At 39.6% G+C, this 19,467-nt stretch overlaps 1 protein-coding gene across 1 annotated transcript in view; it reads left to right on the top strand.

The window, feature by feature from the left end:
• Positions 1-19,467, top strand: part of FBXL17 (F-box and leucine rich repeat protein 17) — a 497,308-nt gene that overhangs the window by 456,094 nt on the left and 21,747 nt on the right. The gene's annotated exons all lie outside the window — the stretch shown is intronic.

Genomic DNA, 19,467 nt, shown 5'->3' with positions numbered 1-19,467 from the left:
TTTTTACACTACATGCGCAAAGGTGTATTCAGTGCTGAAAATTATCTGCACTAGTATGGTTGCTATCTGTGAACAATGTTCACTGAAACTTCAGACCAACAGACAGAAAAAAATAATTACTTCTGTAACTTCCTGAAGAAAGTTTGTCTCACATTTTTTTCCTGGCTATTGAAGAAAAGTGAAACTCTGGATTTAAGTTTAAAAGTACTTACTGACCTTTTGTTTTTCATGCCTGGGCAGTAGTCTCTGAGAACACAAGCTTGAGTTAAATATGCACTGTTTTGGTTTTTGATGGCATCTAAATTATATGCAACTTGGAAATAACTTCTCAACATTAGTTCTTCTACAAGAAAATTGCCTTCATACATTCACACCCTTGGAATCTCATATCCCAGAACTGTGAACCTAGACTGGGGTCTTGACACCATGCCAACTAAGCCATCTGTAATAGCAGGCACAACAGCTCAGTCCCATTACTTCCCATCCGGAATTCAGAAACTCTGAAGACATGCTAGGAAAGAGTGAATTTATCTGCAGAGATCATATATTTGGAGATTTTCAGTTACTGGTGACACATTTTTTTCTCTTCCATGGCTCTACGTGGTTCATTCTTGTAGACCAGAGAGCTGGGAACACAGTCCGTAACAGCACTCTTCCTCTTGAAGTTCTAAAACTCATGCCCAAATAATACGAGTAAATTAACTAAAGGAATTATTTAAGGAGTTAAAGTGTTTCTCCAGCACCTATAACTGCCTTAGAGACCTCAGAGATTGGAACTTGGCCAAGGTAAGTATTCAAAGCTGCCATAGGTCTGATCGAATGAGTCTTTAAACCATATAAAAGTAGGGTTGCCAACTTTATGATTACAGAAAACCAAACACCCTGGCCCAGACCCCGCCCCACCTACGAAAATGTAGTCTACGCCAATTTGTCTCATTACTGATTTATTTGATCTGATTTATTATCTGATTTATTTTAGGTAATTTTGCTATTATTTATAACCACCCTTGGGAAAAAACACTAAAATTATACTGCATATTTTACCTAAGACACAAGAACTAGTACTTTTATCACTATATTAAATATATTTAGGTTTTGTTGTCTGTTTAATTTCACCCATGTTTAGGAGCAGGATTAATTCAAAGCAACACATACATTCAAGGTACTTCCCTTCCCCACAACATACGGGAATTATAGCTTTTACAAAAGGACAATTTTTAAACCTATTGTAAAACAAAATGTAAGAAGAAATGTACCATGTTAAGATAGAGTTGCCAACTTTCTGATTGCAGAAAACCGAACATCCTTGCCCCACCCCTACCCTGCCCCTTCTCCAAGGCCCCGCCCCTGTTCCCTCCATCCCCGCTCCCTCCATTGCTTGCTTGCTCATTTTCACTGGGCTGGGGGTGCGGGCTCTGGGGTAGGGCTGGGCATGAGGGGCTTGGGGTTTAGCAGGGGGCTCGGGGGTGGGGCCGAGGGGTTCAGAATGTGTGAGGGGGCTCTGGGAGGTATGGGAAGGGGTATGGGAGGGGGCTCAGGACTTGGGGCAAGGAGTTGGTGTATGGGGTGGGGTGCAGGCTCTAGGCAGCACTTACCTCAGGTGCCTCCCGGAAACAGCCAGTATGTCCCTGCACAGAGGTGGCTAGGGGGCTCTGCGTGCTGTCCTTGCCTGCAGGCGCCACCCCCGCAGCTCCCATTGGCCAGGGTTCCCAGGGGGCAGTGCTCGGAGCCACCCTGGCCTCCTCTGCACCTAGGGGCCATGGGGCCATGCCACCTCTTCCAGGAGCAGGGCAGGCAGGGAGTCTGCCTTAGCCCGGCTGCACTGCCAACTGGACTTTAAATGGCCTGGTCACCACCCATCAGAGTCCCTTTTCAACTGCGCGTTCTGGTCAAAAACTGGACGCCTGGCAATCCTATATAGAAGGGGGACACATCCCTTCTTATAACAAGTTTCAGTGTATGCTACTATCCATTTGGATAGTCTTTGAATAGAGGGACCTTTCCCATGGACCACAAGGAACTTTCTCAGTATCAAAAAGTCCATTCACATAATGATTTCTGAAGAATTTTAGCTGCTAGGGAGTTGTGAATCTGAGGCAAAAATACTAGTATACAAGAGATTGATTCAAAGGACTCCTAAGACTCAAGCTTTAGAAAAGTTTGGCGTAAAAATGGAGAACTACTTTGTTCTTCTGGAAGATAAGGAAAGGAGAAGATACCATAAGAGCTCACTTATCTAACTGACATGGATGCCAAATGGAAGGCCACTTTTCCCAGAAGGAAATGGAAAAAAGAATTCCTAGGAGGTTCAAAAGTAGGATGAAAAAAATTTACTCAGGACTGGCTTTAGACCTTAAGTCTGAAACTGTTAGTGTCTGAAGGTGAAGGGAACCTTTCCTTCTTCCCGTCTTTGTACAGTAGATAGCAGGACACATGACTCCAAGAGTGTGGATCTGTGGAGACAAGATATTCAGTGAATCTCAGTTATTGGTGGGTAACCTAGTTTCCTTTAGAAGTAAGCAGTACCATTTAGCTGTTATTAATTTTGGAGGAAGAGGTTGATAGGGCTTCTCTTGCCTTTGTTTTGAAGAATTTGAAAGCAGTCACAAGACTTCAAGAGGCTGGGTCATGGAACCACACAAACAGAGAGCTTAACGTGGTTGTGATGTAGGCTGGTCACTAGGTGTCCAGGCCATACGTTGTCATTACAAGACATTGACAATCCATCACGGGGTGATGACAGGCCAGTATTTATCTGAGACTGCTTTAACCCCTCCTAGCCACCTCCCAGCATGCCTCACATCCACCAGTCCATATCCTGCAACTTATGTGGAACATCTGCCGAATATAATTTTGAAACGTTATCTGTTGTCCTTTGCTATCAAGAAAAGGAAACGTTCTTTGTGTATTACTACAGCATACAAAACATGTAGAAAATAAATAATTAGCTGTCAAGGAGAGATTAAAGAGACACCATCACTGAGTTATAGTGGTGTGTGGTATAATGGTTATATGGCAGAGTTTGGACTCATTTTTTACTTTACATTTTCAATATTTTATACATTCTGCTTTTCTAAATGCCAGTTTTTCTGAATGCTTACAGCTTGACATTAAACTGAAGATTTTTTTCATATCTATCTTCTAATGTAGTGTGTCTACGTATATATATATATACACATGTCTTCTCTTCAACCAGCAGACATCCTTTACCAAAAAATGATTTTCAATTTAGCCTTGGATCTCTGTTGAGCCAGTTGCCCAATATTAAGTTATAAGGTGAGTGATCCAGTAAATTAGATTCTCAGATAAGATCACAAAGGTACAAAACTATGTTTATATTAACTGGCAAAAGGAAATGATTTCCAGTTGACCAGCTTAGCCAGATAAGCTTAACTTCTGCATTTTAGAAAAACACCATTGATTTGAATTTTGTAAAAACTTTCAACTATAAACCTTAAATATGCTTGAGTAGCGTATGCATTTAATTTTGGTTTAATAAGGTAACTGTATTTTAATTAAATACTTGTTGAGTATTAAAACTGTTTCAATATCAGTTAACAGTATAGTTTAAATCCTGTGATCCTCACTTCAAACGCCCATTAACAGACTGCAGGCTTTGGCTCGTAGTCCATAACGTTGAAGTAACATAGCAGATAATCCTCAATCATTTTTCATAATCAGTTTGATTTAGTTAATATTTCATTCAAGGTCAAATCTTTCTTTCTCACCATATTAAAAAAGAAAATGGGGGCCCCATGTGTGATCCCACAATTTTTACTAAAGCTTCTCTTTATAGTGATAATCTTTCTGATATTCACAATATAATGGGTAACAATAGAGCTGTGCAAAACATTCACATTGAAATCAATCACGCAGTTCAGAGAGGGTTAGAGTTCTATTGTGTTCACAAATGATTTGTGAACCTGGACTCAAGTTCCAGTTTGCATAGCTCCCTCTTTTCCCACATATGGTTGGATTACTGCAAAACCTTACACAATGAATTCCAGTGTTTGAAATAACCTAGATATGTTTCTGTCCCTAGCATTGTCCTAACCACTGCAAATACGGCCAGTACCTTTTTTCTTGGTCATTGAATGCTTCCCGCAAAGTACCTCAACAAATAACTAAAAAACTCAGTCTGAAGTATCTTGCAAATCCAAAACTGTATATGCAGTTTCTTATCTCTCTCTCTCTCTCTCTCTCTCTGCAGTGTAGTTGTAGCTGTGTCAGTCTCAGGATATTAGAGAGACAAGGTGGGGGAGGTAATACATTTTATATATATTTTATTGGACCGACTTCTGTTGGTGAGAGAGGCAAGCTGTGTGGCTTGAAAGCTCGTCTCTCTCACCTACAGAAGTTGGTCCAAGAAAAGATATTACCTCATCTACCTTGTTTCTCTCTCTCTCTCCCCCTAGTTAGCCAGTTACTATAACTAGTTGAGTATCTATAAAGTACCTATCATATTGATAGTCCCCATAGAATGTAGGTACTGGTAAATGGACATCTAGTTGGAATGAACTCAAGCATTGTCCTCTGTTACAGTAGTGCTATGCTGAATGACTAAATACCCAGTAAACCCAATAAAGCTATCAGTTTCGCTGTTAATAGATCTTCTGTTGAGGAAGGATTTAGCCAAATTAAAGTGCTTTCCTATAGGGTCCCTCAGGAAATGGCCCTTACTAGTGAAGATCTTGAGGAAACTGAGATTATGCTATTGAATGCAAAGTGCACTGAAGAAATACTTAAAGAAAAACAGTGTTTTTCAAGCCCTTAGGAACTAACATTTTTGTTTGCATTTCCATCATGTTAATTATTATTCAAAGAGTTCCCGAGGTGATTACACTAAGCTACTTTCATGAAGTTTTATCCCATTTATTATGCATTGCAGCTAATTAATGTTGGAAGAGTTATTATTCTAAGGAAGATGGAAATAACGTGTAACCATTCAGCTACAAACATCTTGCATATGTACTGTAGGTGTCATTATTTGAAAGAAATTTGATGAGTCCACTGCACACCCACTGTAATAAACTGTTTATTTCTTTTCATGGGAACATGGCTACAGTTGTTCTGTTGGGGTATCCAAGACACATCTAAAGTATTTAATAGAGTCTCTCAGTTGTGTTGTCTGAAAGTAGTTCCTTCATTAAGTTTTGAGTCTGTCTGTGATGATTCACAGTATGAAGCCATTTTAAATTTTTGTTCATTTTTTCCTGAGTCTCAGTAGTATTCACTCTAAACATCCATTTACACCGATTTATATGAGCAAGTGAGATTAATACAGGTTTAGTTAATCATAATTAACTTAGTGGCAAGATACAATATTGTGGTCATTGGCTATCCCTCCCAATTCAAAACTGTGTATCTCGACTGAAATGGACCAATCATAAAGTTAACGAACACAGACACCTTGCTAAAGTTAATTCATGTTGAGGTTTGGAGTGATACACACTGACAAAAGTTGGAAAATTCAAAATTAAGTCTGACAGTTTGTGCTTACCTTTCCTGATTGTATAAATGTGTTGCGCCACATCTAATATGTAACTTCATTCTGTAACCTGGGACCTAAGCATAGAATCATAGAATATCAGGGTTGGAAGGGACCTCAGGAGGTCATCTAGTCCAACCCCCTGCTCAAAAGCAGGACCCATCCCCAATTAAATCATCCCAGCCAGGGCTTTGTCAAGCCTGACCTTAAAAACTTCTAAGGAAGGAGATTCCACCACCTCCCTAGGCAACGCATTCCAGTGTTTCACCACCCTCCTAGTGAAAAAGTTTTTCCTAATATCCAACCTAAACCTTCCCCACTGCAACTTGAGACCATTACTCCTTGTCCTGTCCTCTTCCACCACTGAGAATAGTCTAGAACCATCCTCTCTGGAACCACCTCTCAGGTAGTTGAAAGCAGCTATCAAATCGCCCCTCATTCTTCTCTTCCGCAGACTAAACAATCCCAGTTCCCTCAGCCTCTCCTCATAAGTCATGTGTTCCAGACCCCTAATCATTTTTGTTGCCCTTCGCTGGACTCTTTCCAATTTATCCACATCCTTCTTGTAGTGTGGGGCCCAAAACTGGACACAGTACTCCAGATGAGGCCTCACCAATGTTGAATAGAGGGGGACGATCACGTCCCTCGATCTGCTGGCTATGCCCCTACTTATACATCCCAAAATGCCATTGGCCTTCTTGGCAACAAGGGCACACTGCTGACTCATATCCAGCTTCTCGTCCACTGTCACCCCTAGGTCCTTTTCTGCAGAACTGCTGCCTAGCCATTCGGTCCCTAGTCTGTAGCTGTGCATTGGGTTCTTCCGTCCTAAGTGCAGGACCCTGCACTTATCCTTATTGAATCTCATCAGATTTCTTTTGGCCCAATCCTCCAATTTGTCTAGGTCCCTCTGTATCCTATCCCTGCCCTCCAGCGTATCTACCACTCCTCCCAGTTTAGTATCATCCGCAAATTTGCTGAGAGTGCAATCCACACCATCCTCCAGATCATTTATGAAGATATTGAACAAAACTGGCCCCAGGACCGACCCCTGGGGCACTCCACTTGACACCGGCTGCCAACTAGACATGGAGCCATTGATCACTACCCGTTGAGCCCGACAATCTAGCCAACTTTCTACCCACCTTATAGTGCATTCATCCAGCCCATACTTCTTTAACTTGCTGACAAGAATACTGTGGGAGACAGTGTCAAAAGCTTTGCTAAAGTCAAGATACAATACATCCACTGCTTTCCCTTCATCCACAGAACCAGTAATCTCATCATAAAAGGCGATTAGATTAGTCAGGCATGACCTTCCCTTGGTGAATCCATGCTGACTGTTCCTGATCACTTTCCTCTCATGTAAGTGCTTCAGGATTGATTCTTTGAGGACCTGCTCCATGATTTTTCCGGGGACTGAGGTGAGGCTGACTGGCCTGTAGTTCCCAGGATCCTCCTTCTTCCCTTTTTTAAAGATTGGCACTACATTAGCCTTTTTCCAGTCATCCGGGACTTCCCCCATTCACCACGAGTTTTCAAAGATAATGGCCAATGGCTCTGCAATCACAGCCGCCAGTTCCTTTAGCACTCTCGGACGCAACTCGTCCGGCCCCATGGACTTGTGCACGTCCAGCTTTTCTAAATAGTCCCTAACCACCTCTTTCTCCACAGAGGGCTGGCCATCTATTCCCCATGTTGTGATGCCCAGCGCAGCAGTCGGGGAGCTGACCTTGTTCGTGAAGACAGAGGCAAAAAAAGCATTGAGTACATTAGCTTTTTCCACATCCTCTGTCACTAGGTTGCCTCCCTCATTCATTAAGGGGCCCACACTTTCCTTGGCTTTCTTCTTGTTGCCAACATACCTGAAGAAACCCTTCTTGTTACTCTTAACATCTCTCGCTAGCTGCAGCACCAGGTGCGATTTGGCCCTCCTAATTTCATTCCTACATGCCCGAGCAATATTTTTATACTCCTCCCTGGTCATATGTCCAACCTTCCACTTCTTGTAAGCTTCTTTTTTATGCTTGAGATCCGCTAGGATTTCACCGTTAAGCCAAGCTGGTCGCCTGCCATATTTACTATTCTTTCGACACATCGGGATGGTTTGTCCCTGTAACCTCAACAGGGATTCCTTGAAATACAGCCAGCTCTCCTGGACTCCTTTCCCCTTCATGTTAGTCCCCCAGGGGATCCTACCCATCCATTCCCTGAGGGAGTCGAAGTCTGCTTTCCTGAAGTCCAGGAGCAACATGTAGGCACAATAGAAAACATTCAGAACAGACTGCCAGCCAGAACTTTTAATTTTATTGTGTCTTTTTATCATGTGTAGGGAACTAAAATTTACTTGCATATGTTAAATTCAAAAGTATTTTTTTTAAAAAGGGACAAATCAAAATATCAACACGTTTGGAACACTCATAGTGTGAAGTTCACTTTATAAAATATAAATCTCTATGTTTTTTTAAATAAGGCTTATGAAACAGATTTATTTTAAGTACCAAATTTCAAAATATGAGTGTAGAAAATACATGTGCAGTTGCATTAGGGTGTATTTAAATCAAGTATTACACTTCCAAATGGCTAATGACACTTAACTAGCCATTTACAAGTATGGATCCTTGATTTGCATTTGCAGTTTTTGTAATTTTACATGCAAATGTAGGCACATAATGGTGCATCGATCTCTAAACTCCTCTGTTTTGCCTTTTGTGCATAATCCACAAACACAATGTTCCTACCCTTGTTGATTATGCTACAACAGTTAACTGTGAATAGTATTCCCAGAGCTGTCCTGGCATAAATGAACGTTGCTGGTGTAGAAACGTGTTTTGGCATGATTAGTCTGCATAAATATAAGATGTTGCAAAATTAATGCTGTCACTGTCCACATTTACTTCATATTTACCTACCAGCCCCTGGCAATGTCCTCTTCTGAGTGCAGCTCACACCATCATCAGGGGGTCTGCTGATGATCCCACTGCACTGGAGTTGCTTGGATGTCTTCACAGAAATTGCTGTCTGCCTACTCCCCAGCTCTTCTATGTGTGTAAAGGAGGTCGCCAGTGACCGGGTCTCCACCTTAGGCAGCAACTTTATGTTGTGCATATATGCAGCATGCTCATTAGAGCAACAAAAGAAGTGGGCATACAGTTTTCAGTTATGTAGATTATACATTTTTGTTTTAATCTATGAACCTTGAGAGAGACTTTCTAAGCAAAATAGCTATGTTAATTTTAGCTCCATTTTAATGAAAAAGAATGGGCTAGGGATAGGATAGAAAAGGAACAAAACTGGTGGTTGGGTAAAGACACATTATTTTCCACAAAGTTAAAAGGATATTACAAATTGTGCGGAATATGAAACAAAAATTTAAAAATATGATAGATAGCAATAAGCAATTGGAGGCTCAGAATTGCCTCCCTTGGATTATATAGCCTCATCATTCCCATTTCATCTGATTTAATTTTTTTTTTTTTTGGGAAATATGCAATAGTGATGTCTCAATCACATCTCTTGGTGATGTATTCCATTTCCTATAATTGCCACTACTGTTAAGACTATTTTCCTAATGTCAAGCTTAAACGTTTCTTTCCTGTGCTTCAAGCTATTGCTCTTTTTTCTACCATCATCTGAAACTGAATACTTTGTCTTTTATTTACATTATAATCGTGAAGATCTCTATAGACTGTCTTTTTATATCTCCTAACTCTTCTCTTTCTAGAGTATATGTACTATATATTCTTTTTTTAAAAAACCTACATTAATTCAGTGTTGTTTACAGTGCAAAGTCAAGCACTGAAAGTTAGGAAATGCCAGAGAGAAGTTGCCCTTACTTTCTTATTTTTGCTCTTTTGTGCATACATGCAAAAGAATGCTTAAGATTTTGAGCAACAGATCATACATAGTGTGTGGCACATTGAAACAAAGTAGTACATGCACAGTGCTAATATAATATCTTGGAATTTAGGCAGCAAGCCAGAATTTGCGTTAGTGGAAATGATGATTTTCAGCAGCTCAGAACTAAGCCAAACCTAACAGATTTGCATGGGACAAGCAAAAGACACCTCCTTCACCTTCGTGTATCACATTGCCAATTTCAAAGTCCTGCTACAAACCATGGAGGTCTTTGTAGCTTTTTTTTTTTAATTTAATAAATGATCTAAATAATTTTTATAGCAGAAAGCATAATCATGAAGATTGTAAATTAAGCAACGTCACTCCAGAGCTATGCATATTTTCACTTATCATTTTAGTTTTATATGTAATCCTGTGTATCTGTTTAGTTTTCACCTTTTTTCCCCTCCAATTTGCATTGCATTTGAAGCTCCTATTTAATTTGCTATGTATTAGGATCCCTAACTCTTTCTCAGACTTGCTACTCTAGAGCTTGATCTAAAGCCTATTAAACTCACTGGGAGTCTTTCCATTAACTTCAGTGGACTTTGGTTCAGACCCTCATTCCCTCTTCCTAGCTGTATGACTTTACAAGTTTAGTAATGAATCTCATCCAGTTGCATGCATCTCACTTTTCCAGTCTTTCCAAATCATTTTGCAGGAAGACCAAGTATGAAGGAAATCAAGGATAAAGTGACTTGAACTACTAAAAAAAATGCAATCTCTTGTTAAAAACAGCCACAGAGGATTAGAGGATTGTACTAATGCAAATGTTGTACCTATATTTTTTAAAGGCTGTAGTGGTGATCCTGGGAATTATACACAAATAAACTTTACATCTGTACCTGGCTAACTGGTTGAAATGATAATTAAAAGCAAAATAACAAAACACCAGGAAGATAATGATATGATCAGGTCTAACTAATATGAGTTTTGCCAAAGAAAATCACGTCTCATTAATTAACAATTTACCAAGGGTTGTGGTGGATTCTCCATCACTGAGTATTGTTAAATCAAGATTGGATGTTTTTCTAAAAGATCTGCTGTAGGAATTATTTTGGGGAAGTTTATGACCTGTGTTATACAGGAGGTCAGACTAAATGATTGCAGACTAGATGATTGCAGCTCCCTTCTGGCCTGGGAATCTAGAAATCTATAATCTGTGTGAATTCTCTGAATATATCAATAAAGTAGTAGATAAATGATAGCCAGTTGACGTAATTTATTTAGGCTTCCAAAAGCCCTTTGACTTCCCACATCAAAGGCTACTAAAGAAGTTAAGTAGTTACAGGCTGTAAGGCAAAGTATTGTCATGGATGAAAAACTGGCTAGGAGACAGAAAACAAAAAGTAGAATTAAATAGTTAGTTTTCATCATGGCAAAAGGTAAACAAAGGAATACCTCAGGGTTCCAACTAAGTTCAGTATTGTTTGTTATATCAATAATCTGGAATGGCGGATGAATAGTGAGGAAGCAAAATTTGCTGGTGGCACAAACGTATTTAGGTAGTTGGAACTAAGAGGATGGTGAGGAACTTCAGAGAGATCTCAACAAGCTAGGTGAAGTAATGCACATTAGAGTGAAAAATGTAAACTACTCATACACCTTGCAGAGTTCAAAATTAACTGTATCAATTCAGAAAAGAAACTGGATAAATACCAGCTTTGAACTTTGAAATAATTGAGCTGTCACCATAGACCAGGAATTCCCAAACTTGGTGTGCGGCTTGTTCAGGGTAAGCCCCGGTGGCCTGCGAGACACTTTGTTTACCTGAGTTTCCTCAGGTACAGCCGCTCACAGCTCCCAGTGGCCACGTTTCGCCATTCCCAGCCAATGGTCTCCCCTTCCATATTTCTTGAAGATATTATCTCTTTTCTAGTCCCCTGGTTCTCCTTCTGACTCTGATCGAAACTGAAGGTTATTTTAGCTAACATAATGTATCCTAAGTAGATAGAATATTTTTCTAATACAATTAACTAGATACATTTTTCTTTGTTTTAAAGGTGTATAAATACTGTATCCTTTCCAAACAGATTTTTAATAAAAATTACTGCATTCTCACTGGTTGAGTGATTTGTCACCTAGTTTCCAAGCAAAGGTCAAAATATGCATTCAGATAAAGGGAATTTAACCAGATTTGCTAAACTGATAGAGAAAACAGACTTGCTCTAAGGAAGCAGTCTGACTCTCTCCCTTTTCATTTCCTCACGGCATCATATTAGATTGGTTTCCCAATGTGGTCATGCCCCATATTCCTTTTGCATTTGATTGCAGTCCCATACGTCATTCGTAAGAAATGTTGCCGGAGCCACAAATGCACAAAGGTATAACAATAAAATTATCACAGGAGACCTCAAGCAGCCTGAGGCAGGTGAGGCCCACAGAAATACAAAACATACATATTTTATTAAAAAGCAGGTTTGCTACCCAAAAAGAGATGGTATAGCATTCCATTATAAAAATATTTCCGGGTGGACAAAAGCTTGATTATCTCTCTGTCTTGTCCTTCTATCTACCTACCTACCTATCTATTCACCCACCCTTTATCACCATATTTTATGAGCTCATTTTAAATATTAAACACTGGAAATACAATACTAATCTCTCTCTTTCTGTTTTCTTTCCTAAGCTGTGGGGGAAATGGTGAAATTCATTTTTTAAAAATGTTTTATGGTATGGATGTGTGTGTGTATTGTGGGAAAAACAAGTTGAACAGATGAGTTTTCATTTAGTTGAGTGATGAAATCCATCGTCATTTTTTTTTATTTCATAGGAATTACTCATGTTTAAAAGGAAGCATATGCTTAAGTTGTGTGCTGGATCAGGGCTTTAGTGAGCTCCATATTCGAGGTCCAGTTCCTGTGAAAGTTCTGGCTCCTGGGTTCATCAGCCTCCGTATTAGTCAACTGGTCTGTGATTCCACTGAAATGTAGCTGTCGTGGAAGATCATAACCCCAGAAGGAGAAGAGATCTCTCATGTAGCTAGGACCATAGTAGCCATGGAGGGCTGTGACTATCAGGACAGAGGACTTGAACTGGACTGTTCATTCTTTGGAAAGCTAGTGCAGAGGGTGAATAGCTGGGTGGTATGCTCACAGTGACCTGTATTGAATAGCAGAAGGGCTGCTGTGTTCTAAACGTCTACCAATTTGAACTTTTTCACAGTGTTCAGATTTGTTTGTAGATATGAGTTGCAATAATTAAGCCTAGAGGTCACATATGCTTAGGTTACTGATGGTAAGTCTATGTCTGCTAGGTTGGGAAGCAATCTTTAGTCTAGTCATGGACAACCTTCAAACCTGCCAATGTGTACAGGAGCAACTGAAATATTATAAGAGGTCTTATTATAATTTGTTCACAAGTGGGTCTTTGCACAACATGGATCAATTAGGCCACGAGGGGTTTGGTTGGCAAGCTGCAGCCTGCCACATCCATGTAGGTTATCACAGCAGTTCAGCGCAAGTCTTGGGGGACACGGATCCTACAGGCAAAGCCTTTTTAATTGAGCTTTTGCACATGGCATCCAGTTTGGGTCCAGAGCGCCAAATTCTGTTGTCCTTGGCCTTATTCAGACAAAGTATCTGCAGTCAGTGAGGGATTTTGCCTGAGCACTGACTTTAGGATTACAGTGGGTTCATTTTTAGAAGCTGAAAATAAATAAAATTATATTTTCTGAAGGACTGAAAAATGCATTATTCAGGAGTACTATGCTCCACTAATAGTTGATCATAAGGGAAGGCTCTTTTTCCTATGTAAGCTAATGTTTTTCTATATTAAATGTATATTCAGTGTTTCCTACATATTTATAATACATGCACGCAATATAGATACGCTATTTTTATCCTTTTAATTGTTAAACATGTTAGTATATGGTGAACTTAAAATCAGCTTCAGCTGCAATAAGTCATCCCTTTTATTAAGCTGTATACTTCACCAGTGAATAGAGTTTATTTTAAGATCAAGGAATTACTTAATTTTCTGAATGCTATTCCACAGATGAGTGGAAATGCAATATCACAAAACATTATATGTAATATCAGTTTATTGCATTGAAGTCTCTGTAATTTATCTGCATAGTTTATATCATTCTTCTTTTAATTTAATAGAATAGAAATTGACAGTGAAAAAGATCTTTCAAATCCTCTTGTCTGATCCTTGCCAGTACAACATTGTTCTCTGTAATCTCTCCAGAGCTTTGTCCACTCACTTTTTAAATGACTCAAGCAAAGAGACTTCCACAATTTACCCTGGGAGAATATTCCACAGTCCAGCAGATTTGACTCTTACAAAATTTTCTTAATATTCAATCTACATTTTCCTTTGCTCATTTTCATTCTATTTCATCTAGTTATTTCCCCCTGGACCATCTTGAAAAAATCCTCACCCTTCTTTGTTCTTAAGCCCTTCAATTGCTTGTAGATGGTTATCACAGACCCTTTAATAGTACATGAGCCAAGATATACATGCTGTAAATAAAATGTAATGGCAAGTACCATAAGAAGAAAACCATTACCTGGTATGATTTAGTGGAAAGATTTGGTTTCTACTTGATATGTAAGCCTTTAGTGAGCTTAAAAAATTTAATTCTTATATTTTTAAAGGCTTAATGATTAATTAGATCTAATAAACCAACATGAGGTTGTTTTAAATGAATGTATATATATTTATAGTGCTACGGTTTTCTCTGGTCAATCATGACCAATATTTGAAGACATCTCTCTCAAATCCTGTCCTGTTGTTGGCTAATGTGGTGCTTGTTGCATATACAATATGTAGCTGATGGAAAGAAGTGAACAGCAGCACAATTGGATTTCATAACGGTTTATTTTCAGTTAAACTGCAGTAGGTCTTGTTGATATAGGAAATGTTCTGCTAGGGCCAGGTGCATTTTAATAAAATTATTTCTTTAAATAAATCTAATTATGTTCAGGTTTCAGAGTAACAGCCGTGTTAGTCTGTATTCGCAAAAAGAAAAGGAGTACTTGTGGCACCTTAGAGACTAACCAATTTATTTGAGCATGAGCTTTCGTGAGCTACAGCTCACTTCATCAGATGCATACCGTGGAAACTGCAGCAGACTTTATATATACACAGAGAATATGAAACAATACCTCCTCCCACCCCACTGTCCTGCTGGTAATAGCTTATCTAAAGTGATCATCAGGTGGGCCATTTCCAGCACAAATCCAGGTTTTCTCACCTTCCACCCCCCCACACAAATTCACTCTCCTGCTGGTGCTAGCCCATCCAAAGTGACAACTCTTTACATAATCAAGTCGGGCTATTTCCTGCATAAATCCAGGTTTTCTCACATCCCCCCCACCCCCATACACACACAAACTCACTCTCCTGCTGGTAATAGCTCATCTAAACTGACCACTCTCCAAGTTTAAATCCAAGTTAAACCAGAACATCTGGGGGGGGGGGGTAGGAAAAAACAAGGGGAAACAGGCTACCTTGCATAATGACTTAGCCACTCCCAGTCTCTATTTAAGCCTAAATTAATAGTATCCAATTTGCAAATGAATTCCAATTCAGCAGTTTCTCGCTGGAGTCTGGATTTGAAGTTTTTTTTGTTTTAAGATAGCGACCTTCATGTCTGTGATTGCGTGACCAGAGAGATTGAAGTGTTCTCCGACTGGTTTATGAATGTTAGAATTCTTGACATCTGATTTGTGTCCATTTATTCTTTTACGTAGAGACTGTCCAGTTTGACCAATGTACATGGCAGAGGGGCATTGCTGGCACATGATGGCATATATCACATTGGTGGATGTGCAGGTGAACGAGCCTCTGATAGTGTGGCTGATGTTATTAGGCCCTGTGATGGTGTCCCCTGAATAGATATGTGGGCACAATTGGCAACGGGCTTTGTTTCAAGGATAAGTTCCTGGGTTAGTGGTTCTGTTGTGTGGTATGTGGTTGTTGGTGAGTATTTGCTTCAGGTTGCGGGGCTGTCTGTAGGCAAGGACTGGCCTGTCTCCCAAGACTTGTGAGAGTGTTGGGTCATCCTTTAGGATAGGTTGTAGATCCTTAATAATGCGTTGGGTTCAGTTACACTAGACATTCAGTCACTTTACCTGGATAAATTATGCAAATCATAGTGTGTTCTTCTTATATTTTTCCCAGGTAAAAAACTATGTTAAAATGGAGTTAAGCTTAGGACAACGTATCGATAATTTAGGCTAAACACTAATTATAGAGATGTAATTATTCTAACAACAATATTTTAAACCTGGAGTTAAGAAATAAATTTAAAATAACTTCAAATATGTTAAGGGATGGAAATACAGAGTTAGAGCTCTCTTAAACCTTAACTCTGCCCTCTCATGGCAGTAACCGTATGATTAAGGCATTTCAGTGTTTGTGGTCCCGTATTAAATCAAACTGATTTCACATTAGATTTTTTTCATTTATTTACCCTGATGGTATCCCTGCAGGGAAGAGATAAAGTTAACTCATAAGTATTTAACAAATTTACTTGTATGTTCTTAGAAAATTCATTCTCTACTGAAAGAATAAGTTCTGTAATTTTGGGGAAGACATGCTGTATTTTTCAGCCATAAAAAAGAAGCTGAACCCTTATTTTAAGTGCAACACTCATCTGCACCTTAACTGTGGGGCTACAACAGGCAACTCCATTTTTATGTTAAATCAGGACAATTTACTAAGACAAACCTAGAAATCAAATTAAAGTTAAAATTAACCCAGGTGTCATTTGCTGGGGGATGGATGGGGAGGTAAGAGGCTAGGGATATGGTAGGCAGAACAGATCGTGGGCGTGGGCAGTGCGCGGACCCCCCCTGGCCTCTCTGCCTAGGAGTTGCAGGGACATACGGGTAGGAGCCCCCCACCCCGAGGTAAGCACCGCCCTGCACTCCAATCTCCATCCCCTAGCCCTGAGCCCCCTCCCGCACACCCAATTGGACACTTTAGAAGTCACAGAAAGTTACAGAATCCGTGACTTCCATGACAGACATGCAGCCTTAATTATAATATTGCAAAATTTGGCAGGGAGAATCAAGGACAGGTGTAGTGCCTGAAATGACTTGTAACTTATTTTTTGAAAATTACTAGATTTCAAATTGACAATGTTCTTTTTGTCTTATTGATATTCCTTCTGTAGGGTTTTAAACCAACCTATAGAATTTCTTAGAGAAGTATATCCTTGCTATAATTTTTTTTAGATTGGTTTAAAAATTCTGTAGAAAATTTATAATTTTCTGTTCTGTTTTCATAAGGATGACACATAAAAGGGCTGTGTAGAGGAGAAATGCAACAAAGCTATGTGCTCTCCTGCCACCACATCACTTGCCATTAGCCACTCTGTGTTAGCAGTACATTTTTTACTCCTGAAGGAATTCTGCTCCAAAAAATTAAAAGTTCTGCAAAATTCTGCAAATTTTATTTATCAAAATAACACTATATAATCACACCAGTTTCAATTATTTTGGTAATTTATTTCAAAATACCTGTCAGCAAGTATGTCTGTAACAATACATACACACACACAAATTCCCCCATGAGTAGAGAGTTAAAGAAACCCCTACAACAACCCAGTTTCTGCTTCTTTGACCCCTCCTCTCCAGAGCCCAGCTGGAGAGGAGGGGGGCAGACACTCACACCCCCTTTCTCTGAGAGGCCCCCCCTTCCCCCGCCCAGAGCCCAGCAGCGGGCCCCTCCCCAAGCCCAGACCCTCACACCACCCCCCATGAGTCCAGCAGCCAGGTCCCCCCTCCTAGAGTCCAGGGATTCAGAGGGAGAAACAGCTTGATGCTGGGAACCAGGCTTGCACAGTTTCCTACATGCTGCCACCTTCATCCTTCAGGACATGCTAGGAACAGCAACTGCTGGAAACCCTCCAGTTCCCTCCCCCTTCCACCATCCTTGTCTTCTATTTGCGAGCTGGCCTCTGTCAGGTCCAGTGGCAGGCAACATCTCTGCAGCCCATTTCTGTGGTGAGGGAAAAGGAAATTCTGTGCAGACAATATTAATTTCTGCAAAATTCTGCATTGCACAGTAGCACAGAATTCCCCCAGGAGTAATTTTTGGAGATGATAGAGAAACAGAAGGAATGGCCCCAGGGGAATGTTCAGAATAGAACTGGAGTGCTGATGCTCTACATCAAATCTGCCCATGAAACCATGTCTTAATGTATGCAACAAATTGCAGAATAAATTAATGATGCCAGTTAAAGGATTAAATTAATGTGATCCCTTTTCGCCCAGTTGGATAGCCAGTTTTCGGGGTCTTGACAGGTTGTTTCCATTAGGAGGCGACAGAGTCAGGATTTCTGTGGTGCAATCCTGTTTATTTACAAAGAATATATAAAAAGTCCTGTTACCATTCACACAGTAGGAATCAAACAATAGAAGAAAGTTTCCTTTCTCAGTATTCCAAAGCCGCCTCATCTGGCACTCTTCCCAAAAAGCTCTTTCTCTTAGCTTACTATCAGTGTCATACTGCAAGTGCTTCTCTGGCTGTCCTTGGCTTCCTGCTGTTTTCTTGATTGTTTCTGTGGTGTTTCTGGCTGCATCTGCTCAAACACACACTCAACTCCACCAAAACAATACCCAGCCCTCTACATTTGCATTTAACCCTCAGTAAAACAACTCTGCCCACATAGTACAGCTCTTGACCAGTCCTGCATATGGCCTGTGTTTTGGGCAGTGGTTTCTATTGTTTCCGCTATTTGACTCCAAAAGGAGCTTCACTTCTTACATTTATCCTGAATGAAGGATGACTGTTACACCCATCAGCTTCACAAGGTTTGACCCTATACCCAGCATAACATTACTGTAGCTTTTCCACACACACTTGGAGAGAACAGGGCAATGGCAGCATGGCATCGGAAATAACCAATCTGCTAGTTTGTGGGTTAGAGATGCTGGGAGGATGATCAAGGCAGACAGGCTACTCATAAATATAGTAAGGCCTGCAAGATACGGCCTTGTTTTGCCCATGCATCCCCAGGTTCCTCACACCGGCTAGAACATGCTCCTGCCCATTACATATTTGCACCAGTTCTGCAATGCAAGAGGGAAAATACGCTGCAACAGTTGTGGAGTTTGGTAAATAAAAATGTTCATCATTAAGAATGTTATATGGGAGAAGCTGATATGCCCATAGGAAGCACAGCAAGAAACTTACTTCACAGTTTATAACAATGGACACAACTGTAATTCCTTTTCCAAAAAACTGTAGCTATTACTATGTGATTTTGTATTAAGTTTAAAAAGATCTATATTTCAAAACAAGCAGAAGCCATGAATAACAATAAATCTTAGACATAGCAAGAGTAACAAAAAAGGTTCACAATTTTTTTTATTTCTATTAAAAAATTGTCACTGACGAGGCAATTCTAAGGTGCAGCAAACTACTGTTGTTACAGCATCAGTACAAGCTATGAAAAGCAACAGTGGTGTACTATAGACTATATTGTTATAGAAAACTTTATGCACACTGAACAACATCTGCTACCTGTAGTTTTTTAAAAACTTGTTTTGATGAGTCAGAAAACGCCCTATTATTCTCTGAATATTCCTGTAGTAATTGTTTATCAGGTTGGCAACCCTGTAGCAGAGTGTTTGCTCATAAAAGGAATATAATCTCAGTTGTTCTCGCAGGAAAGTCTGGTGGAATTGTCTCGTATTCTATAGTTATTTCACAGATGGATTGATCCTTCAGAAAATCAATTGAAGGAGTCCATACAGTATACAATTCTGCTAACAGATCTCTGGAAACATCTACTGTCTTATCTAGTGGGATAATATATCTTGTAGCACTTTGACAATATATAATACAAATAACAGTAAGTTTGTTTGTTTGTTTGTGGTTTAGAGGGGAAATGCTCCAATAACTGAAACTGAATTGAGTTACTCTGATAATTTTTAACATTACATTATTTGTTTTCTGTAAATAATTCAGAGAAAGAGTTCTAATTAATTGTTTGTAATTCACCATAACACATTTCCTTTCTTTCACTAGAATATACTTTTAAATATTAAATTAATGCTTTTAATTCCTAATTTGGAAATATACAGGTTGTTACGTAGAAGTGAAGTATTAATGTAGAAAATGTT

Source organism: Caretta caretta, chromosome 5 (assembly GCF_965140235.1).
Source record: "Caretta caretta isolate rCarCar2 chromosome 5, rCarCar1.hap1, whole genome shotgun sequence".
Taxonomy (NCBI): domain Eukaryota; kingdom Metazoa; phylum Chordata; order Testudines; family Cheloniidae; genus Caretta; species Caretta caretta.
Note: the sequence above shows the minus strand (reverse complement) of the source record. Positions and strands in the feature narration are given on the sequence as shown.